At 44.5% G+C, this 18,763-nt stretch overlaps 1 protein-coding gene and 1 long non-coding RNA gene across 8 annotated transcripts in view; one reads left to right on the forward strand and one right to left on the reverse strand.

Moving 5' to 3' along the window:
- Nucleotides 1-18,763, forward strand: part of PPEF1 (protein phosphatase with EF-hand domain 1) — a 153,575-nt gene that overhangs the window by 3,198 nt on the left and 131,614 nt on the right. For 2 of the 7 annotated variants that reach the window (XM_055106112.2, XM_055106116.2), the window contains 3 exons: nucleotides 7,677-7,770; nucleotides 9,710-9,834; nucleotides 12,442-12,621. The gene's annotated coding sequence lies outside the window, so the exon portion shown is untranslated. Of the gene's footprint in view, nucleotides 1-3,234; nucleotides 3,953-7,676; nucleotides 7,771-9,709; nucleotides 9,835-12,380; nucleotides 12,622-14,410; nucleotides 14,662-18,763 lie in introns of those variants that run through there. The other 5 variants (XM_055106111.2, XM_055106113.2, XM_055106115.2 and 2 more) reach the window with 4 other exon arrangements.
- LOC103786245 (uncharacterized) lies at nucleotides 8,048-14,281 on the reverse strand. Its single transcript, XR_004668765.4, has 3 exons — nucleotides 14,151-14,281; nucleotides 12,965-13,130; nucleotides 8,048-8,787 (listed from the first exon to the last, which is right to left on the reverse strand). It is a non-coding gene; the product is annotated as an uncharacterized LOC103786245 (long non-coding RNA).

Genomic DNA, 18,763 nt, shown 5'->3' on the forward strand with positions numbered 1-18,763 from the left:
AACAAAAGCAAAAAAAACGGGAAAAAAGCTCTTAATTCCACTTGCACCTGTGCCACTTCCATTTCTCTGCTCTCCTTTATAATACAATTCTTAGATTGGTCTGATGCTCTCTTCAGTTCTGTCCCCCCATTGGGACTTGTTCTAGCACTCCACCAAAATTCCTCTGATCCAGTGACTTCCACATTGCTACACAGAATAGCTCTTCCTTTTCATCAGATTTGATCTACTAGCAGCATTGAAAACAACCCATCACTCCGTTTTGAGGTACCCTCCCCTCGGCTTTTAGGATGCGGACCTCTCGCGATGTTTATTTCCTCTCACTGCATACTCCTTTTTGGTCACTTTTGCTGGAGCCTCATCTCTTTGACCTTTAAACACAGCTGTACCTCAGAGGTCTCGGTGCTTGGACTTCTCTATTCGTTCTCACCACCCCAGCGACCTCATTCAATCTAATGGCTTTCAATACCATTGAGAACCTAGAAGATTCCAGTGTGTATCTCTAGTCTAGACTTTTCTCCCAAACTCCAGACCTACATGTTCAACATCTCCATTTAGATGTCTGTTAGGCATCTCACATGTCTGTGTCCACGCTTCTGATCTCTGCCCCTAAATCCGCTTCTCTCTTGATCTGTTTTTCTTTTTTGGAGACAGTTTTGCTCTGTCACCCAGGCTGCAGTGCTGCAGCGCCATCTCAGCTCACTGCAACCTCCACCTCCTGGGTTCAAACAATTCTCGTGCCTCAGCCTCCCGAGTACTTGGGATCACAGGCGTGTGCCACCACATCTGGCTGATTTTTTTCTGTATTTTTAGTAGAGATGGGCTTTTGCTGTTTTGGCCAGGCTGTTCTTGAACTCCTGGCCTCAAGTGATTCACCCACCTCGGTCTCTCAAAGTGTTGGGATTACAGGCGTGAGCCACCGTGCCCGGCCTCTGTTTTCTTTATCTCAGATAATTGCAGCTTCATCTTTCCAGCTATTTAGGCCTAAAACTAAGAATCATACTTGATTCTTCTTTTTCTTACACCCCCAGTGTAATCTTACTAGCAAAGCTTATTGGCACCACCTGCAAGATCTACCTATGCTAGCTTTCTGTCATCTCCCCAGCTACACTCTAATCAAAGCCACTATCACATTTTGCCTGGATCATAGCCAGTGGCCTCAGATCTTGGCCTTTCAGCTTCTGCCCTTTCCCCCCTACAGACTATTCTCCACACAGTAGCCAGAGTGGTCCTTTCAAGATTCAGATTAGCTCTCATCATTCTGTGCAAAACCCTTCAATGGCTCCCTACCTCAACTAGAAAAGCTGAAGCCTTACAGTGGCCTACAAGGCTTGTGCCTCTCTGGTTATAAATCCTCTTACTGGCCAAGCACAGTTGATCATGCTTGTAATCCTAGCACTTTGGAGGCCAAGGTGGGCAGACACTTGAGGCCAGGAGTTTGAGACCAGTCTGGCCAGCATGATGAAATCCCGTCTCTACTAAAAATACAAAAATTAGCCAGGTATGGTGGCATGCACCTGTAATCCCAGCTACTTGGGAGGCTAAGATGGGAGGATCGCTTGAGCCTGGGAGGCGGAGGTTGCAGTGAGCCGTGACTGTGCCATTACACCCCAGCCTGGGTCACAGAGCAAGACCCTGTCCTCAAAAAAAAAAAAAAAAAAATCCTATAACTTTGCCTTTGCTTTGACTGCACTCCAGCCACACCGGCCTGCTTGCTGCCCTTCAGTTACACTAGGCCTCTCCTGCCTCGGGGCCTTTGCTGCTGCTGCTGCTCTCAGCCTCGAATAGTTTTTCCTTAGATCACGCTGTTGCTTGTTCTCTCACCTTGCTCGGGTCATACCCAAATATCTTCTCAGTGAGGCCTTTCCTGACTGTCTACTGAAAATTGCTATTATTCTTTTCCATTCATGCTAGAGACTCACTGCCCCCCTTTCCTGCTTATTTCTCTCTGCAGCACTAAATTTCTTTCTTCTCTTTTTTTTTTTTTTTTTTTTGATACGGCATCTTGCTCTGTCGCCCAGGCTGGAGTGCAGTGGCGTGATCTCAGCTCACTGTAACCTCCGCCTCCTGGGTTCAAACGATTCTCCTGCCTCAGCATCCCGAGTAGCTGGGACTACAGGCACCTGCCACCACGCCCAGCTAATTTATATATATATATATATTAAATTTTATTATTATTATACTTTAAGTTCTAGGGTACATGTGCACAACGTGCAGGTTTGTTACATATGTATACGTGTGCCATGTTGGTGTGATGCACCCATTAACTCGTCATTTAGCATTGGGTATATCTCCTAATGCTATCCCTCCCCCCTCCCCCCACCCCACAACAGTCCCCAGAGTGTGATGTTCCCCTTCCTGTGTCCATGTGTTCTCATTGTTCAATTCCCACTTATGAGTGAAAACATGCAGTGTTTGGTTTTTTGTCCTTGCGATAGTTTGCTGAGAATGATGGTTTCCAGTTTCATCCATGTCCCTACAAAGGACATGAACTCATCATTTTTTATGGCTGCATAGTATTCCATGGTGTATATGTGCCACATTTTCTTAATCCAGTCTATCGTTGTTGGACATTTGGGTTGGTTCCAAGTCTTTGCTATTGTGAATAGTGCCACAATAAACATACATGTGCATGTGTCTTTATAGCAGCATGATTTGTAATCCTTTGGGTATATACCCAGTAATGGGATGGCTGGGTCAAATGGTAATAGAGATGGGATTTCACCATGTTGGCCAAGATGGTCTTGATCTCTTGACCTCGTGATCCGCCCACCTCGGCCTCCCAAAGTGCTGGGATTACAGGCGTGAGTCACTGTGCCTGGCCTGCAGCACTAAATTTCTACATATTTACTAATTTATTTTGTTGATTGTCCCCACCATCCTCGACTGGAACGAAAGATCCATGAGGGCATGGATTTGGCTTCATTCTCTGCTGTATTACGCAGAGTCTAAATAGTTTCCAGCATATAGTAAGTGCTCAGTGAATATGTCTTGAAAACAATGTGTCAGTGTTGAGGGTGACTCAAGCCAGGGCAATGAGTTCCAGTAAGAGCTAATCCTGGATTTTTGCTTGACTTCTTGAGCAGAGACGTTTCCTAATTCACCCTGGACTTGAACGTGAGATGATGTAGAGGCTGGCACTTCTGCTGCCATCTTACTATTGCATTATATTAGGGCTCTTGGTTGCATACAACAGAATCCTCTTGTTCAAAATATTCACTTTTCTTCCCCATGTAGGATTTTGACACCATGGCCCCCCGATAGACTTGCCCAGGTGGCTTTGCTTTGCCCAGTTGAATGTGAGCAGAAGTGATGAGTATCACTTCCAAGCAAAAGTGTAAGAGCCAGTGTGGTGGCTGCTTCTGTCCTTCCCCTTTGCTGCAAGAAGAACAGCAATGCCCCAGAGACAGGTTGGCCTGAGTTTCAGAGGGAAGGCTCCATGTTACAGAACTGCAGCCCATCTGCACTGTCCGCGGAAATGGAGTGCAAAACAAACCTTTATCATTGTAAGCCACTAACGTTTGGGGTTGTTACGAAAGCATAACACCACCTAAGCGGCTTCAACACTCCCACAAGTTTAAGAGGAAAAGGAGTTTATTAAAGGACACCAGATGGCTCACAGGATCTCCAAGAAGGCCTCGGTGACTCCAAAGCCAGGAATGATGTCCAAATCTCACTGAGGGACTGCACCAGCGCAGGTGCGCACTGCTGCCTCCTCTGAGTACATATTTAGTAACTCAAACCAGTGTTGGAGCCCAGAATCTTGACCACTGCTGTCTCTGGAAACTGGACACCTCTGCCACTAACCTTGGCAGAAGATGGCCTTTGGGAGCCCTCCACGTCTTCAGGTTGCCCTCTTCTGGATTGAAGTCGCTGGCAGAGCTTAGTTTACCTGCCTGTGCTCTTGCTATCAAAGAGGCTGGAAAAGCAAATTTCTTGTTTCTACTTTGGCGAGGTAGGAGTCAAACAGGAGGAATTACCAAGACATAGGGAGGAGGTTCAGAAGTTAGTGAATGACCATGAAGCATGAAAGACATCCACGACCTGCTGGAGACCTGAGGATGGAGCGGACACCAAGGGATCCCAGCTGAGCAATAGAGCAGCTGGGTGCCATCACTTACGCCCCGACCCCAGTCATGCATATACCATTGACTCTTCAGTTATTTGAGGAAACCATTCCTTGCTTTGCTTAAGCCAGCTGGAATGGGCTTACTGACACTTGCAATGGAAAGAGTCCTAATGATCTATGTCTCAAATGGATGAGCGTTGGCACAGTGGCTAACGGTGGTGCCCTGGCTCGGATGCCTGAAAGTTTTGGTTGTTCTCAGTCCCCAGTAAGTGGGGATGAGGCTGACAGTCATGGGAATGGCCGCTTCTGGTAGGGTAGGTGTATTAGTCTGTTCTCACGCTGCTAATAAAGACAAACCCCAGACTGGGCAATTTATAAAGGAAAGAGGTTTAGTGGACTCACAGTTCCAATGGCTGAGGAGGCCTCACAATCATGGCGGAGGATGAAGGAGGAGCAAAGGGACGTCTTACATGCTGGCAGGCAAGAGAGAAATGAGAGCCAAGCAAAAGGGGAAGCCAAAACCATCAGATCTCATGAGACTTATTCACTCTCATGAGAACAGCATGGGAAAGACCTGCCCCATGATTCGATTGCCTCCCCTCCGGGTCCCTCCCACGACACGTGGGAATTGTGGGAGCTACAATTCAAGATGAGATTTGGGTTGCAGCACAGCCAAACCGTATCACCTGGGTTGTGGTTTCCCTGTCTGCTGGGGAGCCAGTAGTTCTCATGTACAGCAGGGCGCTTGCTCACATGTGGCACAGTAACCAGGCCAGGTACAATTATACGGTGGGCAACATGTCTGTGTCAGATACTGCTAGTTGCTTATCTACTAGCAGATATTGAGGAAAAGAGGAATATCCGTTCCTCTTTTCCTCAATAAGACAAGTAAAAACACACAGTTGTACAGTGCTTGCTGTGTATTAGGGACTATTCTAAGTGCTTCACTCGTATTAACTCATTGAATCCTCCTGAGAACCCTGTACTATTATCATAGTTTGCAGGTGAGAAAATCGAGGCACAGAGTAAGTTGGTAACTTGACCAAGTCACACAGTGACATAAAGAAGCAAGGTTCTAAGCCCAGACCATCTGGCTCCATGGGCTGTGCTTAGCCTCTGCACTATAGTGCCTGATTTTGTTTGCTTTGGTGATGTGTGTGGCTAAAACAGCTTCATTTCCTTGAAAGGAGGTAGACCCATTTGGTATCCCCCTTTTTGCCCATAGTTCATCTCTTTCTGCCTGGAACGTGAGTGTGGTGCTAGAAGGAGGGCATCACTTTCTGTCGTGATCACTATTTTGCACCCATGAGTTGACAATTGGGAAGAAGAAAGCTGCATGGCTTGGCCTAAAGAAGGAAGGTGCCTGGGTCCCAGCCCCAGATTCCCTACTCCAGATTCCTTGTGAAATGAATAATAAAATCCCTCATTTTTAATGCTACTGTTTAGTAGAAGTTTCAGTTATATGAGGAAAAATACAGATCCTACTGATTGAACCTTTGCACATAGCTCACCCGTAGCTCTCTCCTGTACCATTTTGACAATGTCTTTAATTTGTCCCCCAGCTACCAAGGGCTTGCCCTGTGTTCCAGTCCCTTGATGGAAGTTGTTCATTATCACATGCCTGCAATATGTCTGGGAACACAGTGTTGGGTAGTGCAGGAGCTTTTTTAAAAAAAGTATATGACATGGCCTCATCTCAAGAAGTCTGAAGAACATGAGTTAACCCAAAGGACTCATTTGTTCCAGTATATTAATGGAAGATAGTGGCTTGATGTGGTTTTCCTAATGTAGGATGTTACTAGATCTGAATTTGGGCCCGGTCTCCTTTCTCTTAAAGAAGAAACTTGACAAAAGAGAAGGCTGATGAGGGATAGGCAGGGTGATAAGCAAAAACCTGTCTAATAGGAAAGAAGGCCTCACATGGTATACCTCTCCAGACCAGTTATCTATAACCTTCACAATCACCCACAATCACTTTCAGTGAGATTACATTTCCTAGAGATGGCCACTCGAGAGAGAAACAGATGAGCTTAGAATGTTTTGTCTCCCCCTCTCTTACTTAACCTATCTTAAGATGTGTCTAGTATCTTTTTCTCTCTCTCTCTTTTTTTTTTTTTTAATTTAAGGCAGAGTCTCACTCTGTCGCCCAGGCTGGAGTGCAGTGGCACAATCTTGGCTCACTGCAACCTCCACCTCCCGGGTTCAAGCGATTCTCCTGCCTCAGCTTCCCAAGTAGTTGGGATTCCAGGTATCCGCCACCACGCCTTGCTAATTTTTGTATTATTAGTAGGGATGGATTTTCACCATGCTGCCCAGGCTGATCTTGAACTCCTGACATCAGGTGATCTGCCTGCCTTGGCCTCCCAAAGTGCTGGGATTACAGGCCTGAGCCACCACACCCGGCAGAGATGTGCCTAGTTTCTAAAGTCACTCCCCTGTGACTAGGTAACTGAACACAGAACAATTTGACTACTACTGCCCACTCCTCTGGAGTCCCATTTAAAAGGCAACACCTGATAGCAGCCAGTGCTAATTGGTGATGGAAATGGAATGGGTTACTCCCTCGACTTCCACTACACTTACTGCCTGATTTGTTTCCACATGGATTCAACTGGGCACGCAATAAGACTTGCCTCTAAGCTTTCTGCACAGTCTGAGGGAAAGATTTCAAGTGTGGTGCAGGTGTTAAACTCCAGTCATATTGTGTATTTTTACTAATGATTTCAAGAATTGGAGATCTTTTGGATACAATTTGGGTAGAGTCCTAAGGCCATCTACAGTAATAAAAGCAAAACCAATTAGTAGGTTGTTTAATTCATTTAGAGGCTATCTGCATGCTAGCAGTTTTCCTCTGCTAAATCCTGTTAAGATGCAGAGGGTTCTGCCAGGCGCGGTGGCTCACGCCTGTAATCCCAGCACTTTGGGAGGCCGAGGAGGGTGGATCATGAGGTCAGGAGATCGAGACCATCCTGGCTAACACGGTGAAACCCCATCTCTACTAAAAATACAAAAAATTAGCCGGGCGCGGTGGCGGGTGCCTGTAGTCCCAGCTACTTGGGGTTCTGAGGCAGGAGGATGGCGTGAACCCGGGAGGCGGAGCTTGCAGTGACCCGAGATCTCGCCACTGCACTCCAGCCTGGGTGAAAGAGCGAGACTCCATCTCAAAAAAAAAAAAAAAAAAAAAGCAGTGGGTTCTATTTTGTGCAGACGGAGTAGGCTGCCATGACAACTGTCTGTGAATATTATTTCAATATTAGTCATACATTTCCAGCGTCTGCTTCTGGGCTCAGCGTTCTTCTAAAGCCTGGATACAAATTTATTCTTAATGGACCTCTCCTGGACGTGTTTACAAAAAGAACAAAAACAAAACACTTTCAACTGGCTGACTTTTTTTTTCTTTCAGAAGAGAAATTTGAATGAATTCACACAACTGAAAATTGATTGTGAATCTTATTGTCATTTTTTTCTTTTAAAAAGGTGATTGTGATGTGAACTTATATTGTGCTGGATTATAGATTTTACTGAATAGAAGCACTACACCAGGATTTGGAAAGTTCCCCTGTAGGCATGTAGTCCTTACAGTAAAATTATTATTTTTTTCTTCTAACAGTATCAGAAAGAATCTTGTAGTTGCCTGTGGCAGAAGATCCGACCCAAACTGAGCAAAACCAGTTTCAAACGAATCTGGTTTGAAACTTCCGAAGGTAAGATTTGATCCAGAGACTTAGGATGGAGGGCTCCGGCTCCATTTCCCTGCCTTTTGGTTGGCCCTTCCCCATGTATCAATTTCACCCCCTGGACTGGCTCTTCTCATGGTGAAACCTTGCTCAGAGCACCACACTAGGGGGAGATAAGTGAGTCTGTCCCAGCACTCTCTCCAGGTACCCCGAGATTCACTCATAATATCTTTCTTTAGCTATACGCCCACCCCAAACACTCCTTTTTGCCAGGAGAAGAGGATATGCTGTCTTAGGCCTGAATTATGTGCTTGTTCCTGAAAAGTTGCTGTTGCTTGGGGAGTGGGCTCGGATAATTGGCTTAAGTCAACCAGGGCCCTCGCTTAGAGTTGGGGGCTCCGTCAGTCCCATGCAAATCACATGGCTAAAAACAGGAAGCGGGGGTGATTTCGAAAAGGAAAATTGTGATTCTATTACAAGGAAGTTAGGGGACTATTTGCTAGCCACCTGGTTAGGGAACAGAATGCTGGCCTAATGATAATAATAATAGCTAACATTTATTGAATACTATGAGCCAGGCACCAAGCTGCTTTACAGTTGTATTGGTTAGAGAATGTGTTTGGCTGCCTGAAATAAGGTAAATAGAACACCAGGGGCTTAACACAGAGCGCTTGGTTTTCGTCCCACATGATACGAAGCCAGGAGATATACAGTGTCACATTGTCATCCAGGTCTCAAGCTCGTCCCTCCATCCTGCATCATGGTTTCGCTCTTCTCAGTGTGAGGCTTTCTTCCTAGTGTGCATGAGATGGCTGCTCCTCCTCCAGGCATTGTGTCCTGGTTCCAGGCAGAATAGGGGGAAGGACAAAAGAGAAGAGGCTTGTGCCAGCTGAGTCTTTTCCTTTTTATCAGGAAAATAGCTTTTCTGGAAGCCTCAGCCCATAGATTTCTGCTTGTATCTCAAGGGCTAGAACTGTGTCACATGACTACCCATAGTTGCAAGGGAGCCTAGCAAATCAAGTTTTGTTGCCCGAACACTGCCACCTAGAACAAAACGGGGGTTTTATTAGTAAGGAACAGAGGGAGAATGGACAGTAATGATCAGTGGCTGCTACAATGTGTGTTAACCCATTCATTCGTTACATCAACCCAGTGTGATTGGTGCTATCTGTAGCCTCATTTTATAGTTGAAGCAATAGGCACAGAGAGGTTATGTAATTTGCCCAAGCTCACACAGAGCTGTTAAGTGGTTGAGCAAGAACTTGAACCCAAGCAAGCTGACTCTAGAATCTAATTCTATTATGTTCCTAGACACATCCTGACCCACTGGCCAGACCACATTTCTTCTCTAGGATGTATATCCACTCGGGAAATGCAGGCCTCTCCTGGAAATGGTAGCTAATACTTGTTTAGCACTTTATAGTTTACAAAGAGATTGCCACTTATATTATTCTCTTTAAATATTCTTCTTTTTTTTTTTTTTGAGACAGAGTCTCACTCTGTTGCCCAGGCTGGAGTGCAGTGGCACGATCTCAGCTCACTGCAACCTCCACCTCCCAGGTTCAAGTGATTCTCGTGCCTCAGCCTCCGGAGTAGCTGGGACTATAGGCGCACACCACCATGCCTGGCTAATTTTTGTATTTTTAGTAGAGACGGGGCTTTACCATGTTGTCCAGGCTGGTCTCGAACTTCAGACCTCAAGTGATCCACCTGCCTTGGCCTCCCAAAGAGCTGGGATTACAGGTGTGAGCTACAGCGCCCGGCCTATTCTCATTTTTAAAATGAGGAAACTGAGGTTTAGAGGAGTTATGTAAGTTGCCTAAGATCCCCAGGTTGAAAGTGGCAGAGCTGATATTTCCTCAAAATTATAAAAACTTACTCCTGTTTCCCTTTCTTAATCTTCCTGTTCTTCTCTGCACAGAGGAGTTCATTTCTAGTTTTTTTAAATGACAATATTTCACTCTAGGCCCTATATTAACTTCATAACCTTCTCACGAAAACCAATCCAGAGAAATCTTGGCTCTCTCGCCTACTTGTTTTCACATAGGCCACCAGGAGGAATGTGGCACATCAGTGGGAACTGTGACAGAAGTAAGTAATGGAGGCCTGGAAAGGGAGGTGGTTTTTCTCTCACATCATATAAAATCCAGAGCTTCCGTCAGAAAATGAAAGTGTTAGTTACAAATAGCTCTTATTGACCTGTTAAAGAGTTATTAAACATATAGACATTGCTTCTCATTAGTTACATCAGATTAATTTGTTACTTTTCTTTAAAACTATTTCATAAATTGAACTTGTCACTGAGTAAGAATTGACAGCCCACTTCACTGGGATAAATTAGAGAAGTTTCACTACATTACTGACACGTCAGTTTGCTTATGATTATTATTTCTCTCGTTCTTTCCAAGTCTTTGAAATCTTTAGCTTTTGGCATTGCTTTATTTACATATCACAGCATTCTTTTGTTTTGGTCTTACTACTGAGTAAACCATAAAAATTAATTGTAGAATTAATACATTTTAGGGAGACATGAGAATTCAATCAAATACATTTAAGAAATACATTGGTTCAGTTCAGAAAGGCAGGACAACTCGAAGCAAGGGGGAGGAGGGGCGTGGCTTCCGGGTTATAGGTAGATTGAAAAATGTTCTAGTTGACAATTGGTTGAGTTTATCCAAAGACCTGGGATCAGTAGAAAGGAGATGTCTGGGTTAAGGGACTGGGGAGACCAAAGTTCTTATTGTGCAGATAGATGAAGCCTTCAGGTAGCAGGCTTCAGAGAGGACAGATTGTAAATGTTTCTTATCCGTCCTAAGGTCTGTGTTTATATTAATACCGGAGAGGTATAATGAGGCATGTTGGACCTCTGCTTCTCGTCATGGCCTGAAGCAGTCTTTCAGGTTAAATTTTAAAGTGCCCTGGCCTAGGAAGAAGTCCATTCCAATGGTTGGGCAGGGATTAAAATTTTTCTTTTGGTTTACACTCCAAAAGCTATGAATGAGGCCAGGTGTGGTGGCTCACGCCTGTAATTCCAGTGCTTTGGGAGCCCAAGAATTTGACCAGCCTGGGCAAGATGGTGAAACGCCATCTCTGTAAAAAATAAAAAATTAGCCGAGTGGTGGCGGGCACCTGTAGTCCCAGCTACTTGGGAGGTTGAGTGAGGAGGATGACTTGAGCCCGGGAGGTGGAGGCTACAGTGAGCTATGATCGCGCCACTGCACTCCAGCCTGGGCGCGATCATAGCTCACTCTCGACAGAGTGAGACCCTGTCTCAAGCAAATAAAAATAAATAAATAAAAAGAGTACTGTGTTATAGAGCAGTGCCCCTCAAAGTATGCTTCACTGTCACCTGGGAGCTTATTAGAAATGCAGCTTCACAGCCCCACCCCAGACCTACTAAATCAGATTGGGATTCAGCAGTGATTGGGCCCGGGAATCTGTGTTTTGACAAGATCCCTAGGTGACTTGTAAGTGCATTAAAGTTTGAGAAGTGCTGTTTTAGAGTTTTACGCAAATGAGTTGTAAGACTGACAGATTGTGCACCCTTTAAATTTTGGTGAAAATAAGAGCTTCGGCTTTAGTAAATTAGACCTATATTGAATCCTGGATTCTCCTTTGAAAGTCTCCCAATCCTAGTCTCCAGTTAGCTACTCCGGGTCACGAGCCTTAGCTCAACTGTATGCTTGACTCCATCCCCCATCAACACCTTCACCTAATTAATCCACATTCAACCTTCCACTGTCAGGTCAAAGATGACTTCCTCAGAGAAGTCTTTGCTCGAACCCCCACCTCACTCTCATAAAATGAATACTTGTCCTTTGCAATTTCACATTTATGATTATTTGATTCATGTTTACTTCTCCTACTAGCCTATAAGCTTTAGGAGGGAAGAGACCTTACCAGTTTTGCTAACTGGTATATCCCCAGGGTGTAGAACAATACCCGGCACATAATAGATGCTCAACAAATATTTATTTAATGAATATATGAATGAAACCAAGCCAGGAATAAGTGCACAAAAGAAAATGCTCTGAAAATTTTTTCCAAAGGCTTCTCCGTAAACTCTTAGGCATCTGAGGCAGTAATAGTGAGGGTTTTGAAAAGAAAGCCCTGGATATTTTCTAGGACTTGTTTTTTTTTTGTTTGTTTGTTTGTTTGTTTTGGCGGGGGGCAGGCGTGGAACAGAGTCTTACTCTGTCACCCAGGCTGGAGTGCAGTGGCACTGTCTCAGCTCACTGCAACCTCCACCTCCCGAGTTCAAGTGATTTTCCTGCCTCAGCCTCCTGAGTAGCTGGGATTACAGGTGCCCGCCACCATGCTCAGCTAATTTTTGTTTTTAGTAGAGACAGGGTTTCACCATGTTGGCCAGGCTGGTCTTGAACTTCTGACCTCAGGTGATCTACCCGCCTTGGCCTCCCAAAGTGCTGGGATTACAGGCATGAGCCATCGTGCCTGGCCCAGGCCTTGTTTTATCAACATTCCTCCAAGAAACAAACTTTTCTTTGTTTACCATGTTCATGAACACAAAAATAGTTGATAGGGAGGCAATGGTGACAAAAAGAAAGCTGGAATCTGCCTTTCAATAAGCAAGAAATAGTCCTCTCATCCAGGTCATGTCGTCCACATTCCATTGGCAGGTATTGTCATATCTGCATGCTACATTGTGAGGTCACCAAGGCAACCTATTAATCATTCTAGAATCTACCTCTTGAAGATTACAAATGAGACTGGGAAACCCTCTTCAATAAGACCTGTGTGATGATAGATTGTGTCCTGAGCCCGCAGGTCAGGCTGAAAGAGTCAACAACCAGCAAAGTGAAGATCTAGGAGTCTGTTCCCCTTGAACCTGTGTGGACCTGATCAAACCTCGAGGGAAAGGTAAGAGAAGAGCACTTAGTGGACCAGGTGAATGGAGTATGATCCGGGTAGGCATGGGACAATGATCGAAAGTTAACCTGTGGCCTCTGTCTGTTTAGTTGTTTAGCCCAACTCTTGTGGTCTTTATGTTTTATGTATGAAGTTTGTTAAATGCTTTAATATATATGTATAGGGTGAAACTGGGTCACCTTGATGTACTGGTCACTGAGTCACAGGACTGTGACTTTGGGGAGGCCACCTAACTTCTCTGGGCGTGGTTTCCTCTCCTATAAAATGAAGATGTCTGAGGACCTTTCTAGACAAGTCCAAAGGATCAGAGTATCTTACCACATTTCAGGCTCACCTGTTACAGAGCTCTGGGCAGAGAACCTCATGATGGTCTTGCAAGGTGATTCCATTCTCTGTCTAGATCAGTTTTGCCCAATTCCCAGTGCTTTAACATGAGAGGGAGTTGCATCAGTGTGTAGTCTTTGTTTTACTTTTGTTCTTGGAATGGCAGATTGTAGCTCCTGTAGAAGGAAAAGAAGAAGAAATAAGGAATTAGCATTGCTCTACATTGACTCATGCTAGATGTCAATCTGAGATACATGTAAAACGTAAGCACATACAAGATAAAGAAACAGATTGTGGCAATATTTAAAAATATCCTAGCTTTTTAAATTAGAAGCAGTTCTGATAAGCCTATTTGGAATTCATGCAAAACATCCATAACTCTGACAGTCTGAATTGTACATGGCAAAGGTAAATTGCTTCCAGGCAGTAATTCTAGGTGCAGGTTTAGATGGACTATACGGTAATCAAGTCTCCATTGCTTTACAGATAGCCCTCACTCCTTGGCCTCTTACTTTCCAGATTGATTCTTTGTTAGCCTCCCTGTTGGCTCCTTCCTCTTTTCATTCTCTTTAATGTCTCTATTCCCCAGTGTTCTGCTTTTGCCTCTATAGCCTTACTCTATAAGCTCTCCCTGGCTATTTTATCTTCTCTAATCACTTCAGCTATTGTCAGCAACCTGATGACCTATTTAATCTGACTCTCTGGTTCTGATTTATTTCCTGAGCTCGAAACCCAGGCTTCTACTGCCTGTGGGATATCTCAACAGTGAGGTCTCACAAGTACTGAAATTTAGCACACCGCTGACTGAACTCACGATTTTTCTCCACCATAAACTCGCTTGTCCCCCTTCATGTCCAACTCTTGTACCCTTTAATACCCTATTGCAATGAATATCATCATCTCTTAGACTGTAAATTATAAGAAGGCAGAAACCATGTCTATCTTGTCCACCCCTTGTAACCACAGCACCTAGCATAGTGCCTGGCACATGGTAGACACCCAGTAAATATTGTCAAGTGAATGATGAATCTATTTATTCTTCCAAACTAAAAACCCTGGAATCCTCCTCGATGTCTCTGTCTCCCTCACTCTCCATGCCCAGTCTGAGACCTGTGGGGTTTGTTACATAAAACCTTTTACATTTGGCTCCTTCTTCCCCTTCATCCCCGCTGCCATGACTTTAATTCAGCCCTTACCATCTATCTCCTGGATTATTGCAGGAGCCTCCTCATTGGTCTTCCTGTTACCTGCTTTTCCCCATTCATCACCATCTGATCCCCAGAGTGATCTTGCAGCTTGAATCTAATCAGCTTACCCTCAGGCTCCCCTTGACTTAAACAGAGTTTGCAATCTGGCAGCTTTAAGCAGAATCCACGCAATCTGTATGGCATTTTGAGAAAATGAGAATGACTGTATTTTGTTGATTCTAAGATGCATTTTTTTTTTCACATTTTAGCAGCTCTGATATTGGGATGTGTCTTGAAATGGACAGTGACATAGTTTGATCAGTGGTGTTCTCTCTTATTGGTACATAAAACAGCAGTGTACCCTGTAATCAGTGGCTTCATAAATTTGCTGAAAAATACTCATGCTAACATTTAAAAATAAGGAGATCGTACATAAAACTATCTTCAGCTTCTCTTGGAAAATTACATCAGGCAACACTGGGCTGCGATTTCTGGATAGCAGCCGAAGATGGAGCTACCAGTAAGTAGCAGCTTCCTCATTTAGACAAAAACTCGCTACAGTGTCTCATGGTTTCCGCCCAGGCTGCTTTAGTCATTTGTATTATCTGCCCCAGCCCATTAAGCATTTGAAAGGACAATCCCTGACTGATAAGTTGAAGTCCAGATTCTTTGTTGTGATTTATAAGAACACAGGTGGCACCAACCTACCTCCCCCAGGTTAATGCTCCCAACCTTTGCTGTGTACTCTATGTATCCCCCAATCTCAAATATAACAGACTCCCATGTTCCCTGGAATGTCTTTCTCCATCTTTTATGCCCTACGAAACATTTCCTGGTGTTCCCAGGTCGAGCTCATTTCTTTCTGGACTCCAGTAGTAAGTACATGGGCGTATCTCTGCAAAAACCGCAGTTACTTTTGCACTAACCTAAAGTACAGTTCTGTGATTTATTTTTTATTTTTATTTTTTTGAGACGGAGTTTTTCTCTTGTTGCCCAGGCTGGAGTGTAATGGCGCAACCTTGGCTCACCACAACCTCCGCCTCCCGGGTTCAAGGGATTCTCCTGCCTTAGCCTCCCAAGTAGCTGGGATTACAGGTGCCTGCCACCACGCCTGGCTAATTTTTTGTATTTTTAGTAGAGACACGTTTTCACCATTTTGGTCAGGCTGCTCTTGAACTCCTGACCTCAGGTGATCCACCCGCTTTGGCCTCCCAAAGTGCTGAGATGGCAGGCGTGAGCCACCACGCCCAGCCAGTTCTGTGAATTTTAACACATGGATAGATTAGCATAACCACCATCATCATCAGGATATAGAACATGCCCCCCAAAACTCCCTCCTGCTAGCCCTTTGTAGTCACTCCCCTCCCTCACCCATAAACCCCTGGTAACCACTGATCAGTTCCCTGTCACTATAGTTTTGTCTTTTTGAGAATGCGATATAACTGTCTGTATCCCTTTCAGCCTGGCCTCTTCCACTCAGCATAATGCCTTTGAGACCCATCCAGGTTGTGTGTATCAGCTTCATTTGTTTTTATTGCTAAGTAGCATTTCATTGTATGGATGTCCCACAGTTTGTGGGACACTCACGGAAGGACATTTAAGCTGTTTTCAATGTTTGACCGTATGAACCTGCATACACGTTTTTGCATGAATAGAAAATTTTATTTCTCTAGTATAGCTACCCAGGAGTAGGATTGCTGTCATATGGTAAGTATATGTTCAACTTTATAAGAAAGTACCAAACTCTTTTTCAGAGTGACTGTACCACTTTGCATTCCTGCCAGCAAAGTGTTAGAGTTCGAGTTGCTCCACATTCTAGCCAGCACTGGATATTGTATTAAAAAAAAAAAATTTTAGCTGGGCACAGTGGCTCACGCCTATAATACAAATACTTTGGGAGGCTGAGGCAGGCGGATACCTAGAGACCAGTCTGAACAATGTGGCAAAATCCACTCCCTACAAAAAATACAAAAATTAGCCGGGCATGGTGGCATGTACCTGTGATCCCAACTACTTGGGAGGCTGAGGTGGAAGGATAGCTTGAGCCCAGAAAGTTGAAGTTGCAGTGAGCTGTGATTGTGTCACTGCTCTCCAGCCTGGTGACAGAGTGAGACCCTGTCTCAACCCCCCCACCCAAATTTAGCCATATTCATAGACATATAGTGGTCTCTCATGGTTTTAATTTTAATTTCTGCTTCCTTGAATCTGGCCTGGAGGAACTGGAGGGAACAAAAGGTAAACTCACTGTCAGTTCAGTGGTACTTCAAACTCTGATCTGTTTCCTTCATCTGCCGTCTGTTATTTACTTTTCAGAATCCTCATGTTACTTGTTTATTGCTGTGGGACAGATTACCAAAAAATCTAGTGGCTTAAAACAACACATGTTTATGATCTTACAGTTTCTGTGGGGCAGAAACCCAGGTGTGGCTTACTTGGGCCCTCTACGTCAGCATCTGTCGTGAGCTGCTGCACACAATGTGTTGACTGGGCTGCTGTCATCTGAAGGTTGGACTGGGGAGGGATCCACTTCCAAGCCCATATGGTTGTTGACAAGAGTCAGTCCCTCATGGTCTGTTTGACTGAGGGCCTTAGTTCCTTGCTGGCTTTTGGCTAGAGACTTCCCCCAGTCCTTTGCCACTTGGGCTTCTCCCACATGGCAGCTTACTTCATTGAAAGCACAAAAGCTGTGAAGATAATAGGGTCTGCTAGCAAGACAGAAAATCACAATCTTTTATAACCTAGTCATAGAAGTGACATCCCAATACCATTGCCATGCTCAATTGATTAGAAGCAAGTTTCTGGGTCCAGCCTATGCTGAAGAGAAGGGATGAACACAATGGTGTGAATTGACCAGGAGGAAGGGATCATTGGGGGCAGCTTAGAGTCTGTCTGCCACAGTCCTCAAATAGCTGTTTCATGGATTCTGTCCAGGTTTTATAGCTTTGTCCCATGAGAGAGAAAGAGTAGAGTGGGTAAAATGTCCTTTTTCCATCTTACCCAGACCAGAACCTTCTGTGAAGCTTTTTGATTTGATTTATGAACATTCAGGGTTAATTTAAGGAATTTCTTTAAACTCAAGCCATCGAGGACCAAGCTAGGGTTAGATTAAGCAGTGGTCCGAATTAAAATTCTGATATCTATTAATCTATTTATTAAATCACAACCAAGGAAAGCTCAACTTTTGTATCTAAGATGGAGCCTTTCGAAAGCTGAATTTCCCCACCTTAAAACGTGATGGCTGTTTTAGCCTGTCATTGTGGCTGCTCACCAGGTGACCCCAATAGAAACATCTGGCAAGCACTGACCTTTATGAATTTCTTCCATCTGATAGTGACTCATAACCCACTTTTAATTTCTTTTAATGACTTCCTAATGACTTGCCAGATCTGGCCTCTCTTTTCTCCTAGTTAATGTGATTTTTCAGTACCCAGAATTCACCCTTGAAAATATGCTTGATCCTTTCTCTATTTAAGTGAAAAATTACTTGGTATTCCTTTCTTCTCTTCACAAGGGAGCAGGATCTTTAAATTAGAGTCCTTTGATTTTTTTTTTTTTCTTTTGAGACAAGGTCTTCCTCTGTTGCCTAGGCTGGAGTATAGTGGCTCTATCATGGCTTACTGCAGCCTCGATCTTGCAGGCTCAAGTGATCCTCCTGCCTCAGCCTCTCAAGTAGCTGTGAGAACAGGCATGTCCCACCACACCCAGCTAATTTTTTTTTTTTTTTTTAGTAGAGAGGACTTGCTATGTTGCCCAGGCTGGTCTCCAGCTCATCAGCTCAAGCAATCCTCCTTGCTCAGCCTCCCAAAGTGCTGGGATTACAGGTATGAGCCACTGCCCCCAGCCTTTTTGAACTTTTTTGATCATGGACCCCTCACAGTAAGTTTCATGAGAATGGACCAAGCATATTTATTTATTTACAGCTAATACTGCTGAACTCATTTATTGTGTACATGATCAAATATACATGGAAATAGAAAAGTTAACAAGAATAAGAAAATAGATAAAAATATGAGTTCTGATGTTTTGCTTTCTGCTCTCCAGCAGATCTCTGTGCATGTGCTGTGGGGAAGCTACCCCAGTTTTGGAGACTACTAGGGGTTAGGAAGTGGTGATTGGGTGTGATTGCTTGCCCGTGGCCCCAGCATCAGGAGGCTAGCTCAGAGTCAGAAGAAATGGGAGGCCAGCCCTGTCTGAGCTTCCCCCCTTTGGTGCTACGGGGCTTCGAGGTATCAGGAGCCACAAGCAGACACCTTAAGTACCCACCATCAAATAGATCTGCACATGCCGCTGTTTTCTTAGTCTCCTCTCCAGTCCAGCTGCTTCGCCTCAATTCTAGCATACTCCTCAGGGTATGTCATGATCAATAATGGGAGCTGCCCATTAGAACTACTTTGCCTTGGCAGAAATTGGAACTGTGGCCAGCTCCAGGAAGCTTGTGAAATAGGAGAGGCTTGCCTGCAGTGCCCTCTTTTCCTTGAGAGGTAGCCAGGCTTCTCCATTCCCCTCTGTCTTTCCATAGTTTGCTATTGCCATGGACTAACTAAATGTCCTGGGTTGGGATCCCTCAGAAGCAGAGCCTGAGATAAACATTTGAGAGCAAGTTTATTTGGAAGGCAGGAGCA

This window comes from Pan paniscus, chromosome X, assembly GCF_029289425.2.
Source record: "Pan paniscus chromosome X, NHGRI_mPanPan1-v2.0_pri, whole genome shotgun sequence".
Taxonomy (NCBI): domain Eukaryota; kingdom Metazoa; phylum Chordata; class Mammalia; order Primates; family Hominidae; genus Pan; species Pan paniscus.